Genomic DNA, 5,533 nt, shown 5'->3' with positions numbered 1-5,533 from the left:
AGAGTTAGGGGATTTTTGTGAACTAAATTCATATTCAAAGTTATACTTATACTATAGGATTGATCACCACACATATATTAACAAGGAATCATCTAGTTCGGGTCTATACGCGTAAGGATGACGGTCTTGATTCTAGCCCGAAAGTACGGGGTGTTACATTATCTCCCCCTTGGGATCATTCGTTCCCGAATGATGGGTAGGGACCTTTTGAAGCTCTAAGAGTGTAGAATATAGAACACAGCCTCAAATTGAACATTTTTCCTTGACAAAATATGTGAAGGCAGCGAATAAGCTTCATGATAACCCCTAGTGAAAGTGAATGCACGAAACATGGATCGACATGATCTTGGCATGTGTTTTATGGCACATGATCAAAGCATTGCAAGATATTAATTCTTCCTAAGAATCCTCGGCCTGATTAAGATTGGTACAATTCATGAGATAAGATTCTCGCGGGACATAAGAATATTAACATTCTCCGTCTTACAAGATATAGTGAAAAGACTTAAGCTTGAGGACACTATTTGTCTACGCCCCAAACAATAAAATACATGCCTCATTATTCCTGACTTACAATTTTCCCCATACACATCTATCCACACAAATTTGATTCTCACTGTAATATACTTCTATGTTGAAGCCTCACTCGGAGGAAAAAGGTGCTAACTTAACTACGGGACCCTGTAATCTACATCATATTCAGGGATCATCTCACCTCATCACTATAATCCAACAACTCGAGTCTTAATTCATGGAATACTAACCACATGGGACCTTGGTTCATCTCTTCACCCAACACAAAATTTAAGCCTATCATTACTACACCCACTACATGGATCTCTCCCCACTAAGATCAACAATTTCAATCACTCTCACAAATAGTTTCACCACATTTTTTTTTCTTAGTTATTTTTCACACAAAAATTCATTTCTTTCTTTTCCCTTTAGCCTAAAACCTCATCTCGAGAATCACGTCGAAATTCTCACCTTCAAGAACATCTACTCCCATATCTAACACACTACTGCACTTCCACAACCATCATCATACTAACATATGGAGGGTCATTAAGGGACCCGAGCATAAACATCATGAATGGAAGTAACATCATCAGACAATCACTCATACTTATAGCACTACTCGAGGAGGGACATGAAGTAAAGATACGATAGAATAGACAGGGAGTGTTCCCAATATCAAGTGCCTGGATCATAAGTAAAGGGTCGTTCGGTACAAACACAACCCATTGTGGTTTCCTTAGGATAGACCAAAATGAGAAACATGAATGCACATATCATGAGCTATATGACATAAAGCCGAAATTACGTCGTTACCAACTATGGTAAGGATTTCACTTAAAGTGATTGCTCCCCATTCAAAGTGCAGAGAAAAAATTCATGAGCTAGCATAGACTTTATCACTTTGGCTAATTCCAACATAAGATGATTCCGCAACATACAGAAACATATTTCCTTACGATCGAGCATGCCGTGAGACATAGGTTTGGATCATGAGCAACATAACATATGGCTTGGATACTTGGAGTATTATGTCGCTAAGGGACATTACTGCTTCTTGTTTGGACATCAGAACATGACATCGGCAGGACTTGAATACATATGACATTGGTAGACTGAACCCTTAAACTGAAGTAGGAGGAACACACTTGAATAGGAGTAGGTTCATCATGACTCTTCCCTAACTTGCCAAAATGGGAAAAATCCGCAAACTACCTTAATTCACCATATCCCCCTTAGATCAAAGTCGCAATCCCAGACTTGAGAACATAACTGCTTATCCATCTATAACCACAATTCTCTATACAATAGGGGATATCGGTATACACATGAACACAAACTTCCCTCAATAATTTAACACAAAAACACTAAATTCCTTCTGGGACGTCCCCCTTCGAAGATACTAATCATAACTTTGTCTAACCCCAAAATCATCCATTCATGAGTAACATCATTATAGGCATGGACATTCACACCTCTAAACACTTAAGAGTTAGGATTTCTGCTCTTGGCAGGGAAGGATGATTTCAATTTGGGAAGAATGTTAATTTAGGGCTAAAGTGTTGTTTTGCTACTCAAATTCGGTGTTTTGGCTGAATTAACATGGGTGGAATTGACACAAATGTCCTTAATGAGATGGAGTTTAAATGCTGAAATTCCCAGGTACGTGCAATAGAGCATGCGTCGCATGCTCTATCCCACTGGACTGGAGCATGCGTCACATGCTGAATCGCACAGCACTAGACCATGCGACGCATGCATATAACATGATGCCACTATTTTGGGCATCCAAACATGCCCTAAACGACGCTCAAAAATTCTGAAACTCACCCAAGATGTACCCTTGACTTCCCCGATTATGAATCAACAAGAAAATCTAAAATCAGAGGTCGGGAAGGTCAAAAATAAAATCATCAAAGATTAGGAGCTCAAAATGTAACTAAGTCCTTTTCTTTAACTCTTAGAAAAAGGGAATCATTCAAGTTGTCAGCCCTCTAATACCGTTACTGAGTAACATAAAATCGAGAAAACTACGGGGCGCTATGACTACTTAACGCATACTCTAAAAGCATTGCTTTCCCAGAACGCTACTCTTAAATCTTTCTATTTTTTTTTTTGCAATCATCATCAACCTAAAACTCACATTCTCATGAGCATACATACACATCCTCCCTTCTTATCACATAAAAATCCACTCTACACTACTTAACCTTCTAACATTAGGTCGTTAATCGCATAACTTATATCATAAAAATCTTACCTAACGTCATACCACCAAGGGGCAACTTATTCTAATATACTTATGTCTTTATTCACTTAATGACTCACCCACAATTCATCATTTTAACACTAGTCCTCACATACTCTTATACCTCACAATTACCACTTAAACCTTTCAACCATTATCAACCTAGGCTCTTTCACAAATCACTTCAAGCCTACTAATTTGTTCCCGTAAAACATACATCATAAATCATAAGATAATATTCTTACCACCACATTCTACATTTACAGTTCAAGCCTCTAGTCTAGCATCAAATTAGGATATTCTACCCAAATACCTCAAAAAGATCTACTACATACTTTTCTCACAAGTAGTACTAGTTAACAACTACCAATAAAAAGAAGGTCAAGGGGTGAAGTCACATAATTGACATGATCAACCTTAATCTTATATTATAACCCCATACAATCTTATCTACTTATACGGCTTTCTCACACCTCACTTACTTACCTCAGCGGGCATTTAGACTACCTTCAAGTTCCCCATTCGACAATGAGTCTATACTTACAACCTACTGGCTAATCTAGCCATTTTTATTCACAGCTTATAAGGGTTCCTATAGCCACCTTAAATATCCACTCTGGGATCTGTCCCTATTTTGAAAGGAAAAACAAATAACAATCTGAGTTAAACACTTTCTCCACGGGCTACTATAAAAATCCACAAATGGTACTACCACATTAGTCTACCACCACAAAATGGTAAATCATTCCCAATCAACGGTTATTCGGCTATAAATATTTAGTTACACAAAGGTCATCCTCACTCTAACCTCTAACCTTGTGACTTAATATCACCAACTTCTTGGTCTAATTTCACTACCAATAGGTCATGATTCCAACACTTTAACTTATACTACTACTCGGGTGGAAATACAGTTCCAACAAATACAAAAACAACAAGATGGACAACAAGTTGCTAGTGAATCGAAATAGGCCTCACACGGCTTCACTAGACTTTGATTTTTGTGTTTTGAAGCAGAAAATGAAACGAACAACAAAGTAACAATGCTAGTGAATCGAAAGATCCCCACACGGCTTCACTAGACTTTTTGTTTCCAACAACACAATGATATCAACATTATAAGAGATAGAAACTTAACACACAATATTCAATGACCCAAGAATACACATCTTACTCTTGTATTAACTGAACACCTCTTAAGAACGAGGACACAATTTTAAACTTGAGGGACTTATGACACATCAGGGAGCTTCTCTCAAGCCCCTTTGTGTGACTTCTGAAATTTCTGCTAGTAAATCGTAGAGCATTATCTATGAACACCAAAGTAAGGACAAGAATTAGGATAACTTTTCTTTTGTATGGGCGACATCATATCATGAATTGGAGTATGAAGGAGGAACATTCTGACTCTATAGCACGAACTAGAACATGAAGAAAGAGATAGATTCCTAAACGTCTAGTAGCCTCCTGCATATAAGTGTGGCGTGCTACACCCATAAACAAGACTCTACCCAACGCAATTTCGTAGACACCCTGGGACCATGAACCATGGTTTAATACCAAGTTTGTCACGACCCGAACCGGGGCCCTGACCGTGACGAGTATCCCAAACCATGAAGGCTCGGAACACCCTTCTCTATCTGATAATCATGCACAATATTTATTTAATAGAAGATAATGCGGAAATATAAATAACAATGAAACCATGGTCATAAGTCTAATATAAATCAATAATGGAAAATGGAATCCAAATCCACCTATCAACATCTGCAAACCGTCTCTGAAATCTCTACTACATGACTAAGAAAATAACTGTCTGAAAACTGAGACAAGGCCCCCAGTAGACCAAAACTATTAAATGATAAATAACTACAAGACATCAGGCCTTTCAGAATATAGAAGGCTCACCACTTGACTCTGCGAACCTGTATGAAGAATCTATTGATTATCTGGACCCCTAGACTGTGCCTCCGAACCTGGGAGGGAAGGGGGTCAATACAAAGTACTGGTACACAGAGAAATCCAGAAAACAAAGTAGAGATTTTTATACGACATAAGTGAGAGCTGTTATAAAGCATATTATTTCAAATGTTTCAAAAATACATAGGCATAGTATAATGATTTTTCAACAACAATGCAACATTACAGAGCTAGGTGTTGCACCCTACAATTTCACATTTTCCACCAACTGCCAATTCTTGATTTTCGCCAAGATTGGAGTATTAGTGAGGGGAGAAGGACACACAAGATCACACAGCAGGGTGTCCCAACCCAAATCAAGTCAATATGTCATGGTTGGGCTCATGATCACAAAGAAGGGCTCCTAACCATTAGTCCCAATTTGGGATGACATAATACTAGGTACACAAGATCACATAGCAGGGTACCAAGTTTCTGAGTCGGCAAACACGGTTTCCAGCATAGAGTCATTTGACTCGTGCTTTCTTCAAGTAACCACCTAACTCACATAAAGTCAAGAATTAAGCTTGGTTCAATCAGTCACATATCATATTCTGCAGGATATCGTCATACCCGACTTGCAAGTCATCAATATCAAATCAATTCTTCAACTCCTCATGCCATTTAAAATATACAAACACATATCACTTGCACACACATCAACACATTCACCGTGGTCCTCAACATTTAATATTTCAAGAAGTTTTATCATTTATAAATAATATCACATCAATTGCAAAGCTCGTGCTCTCAATAGTTTAATAAGTATAATATGGGGTAAAACATTGTCATGGGGAATCTAAAGAATTC

The sequence above is a fragment of the Capsicum annuum genome, chromosome 9, assembly GCF_002878395.1.
Source record: "Capsicum annuum cultivar UCD-10X-F1 chromosome 9, UCD10Xv1.1, whole genome shotgun sequence".
NCBI classification, from domain to species: Eukaryota; Viridiplantae; Streptophyta; class Magnoliopsida; order Solanales; family Solanaceae; genus Capsicum; species Capsicum annuum.
The sequence above is the reverse complement of the archived record's forward strand: the minus strand, read 5'-3'. Positions refer to the sequence as shown.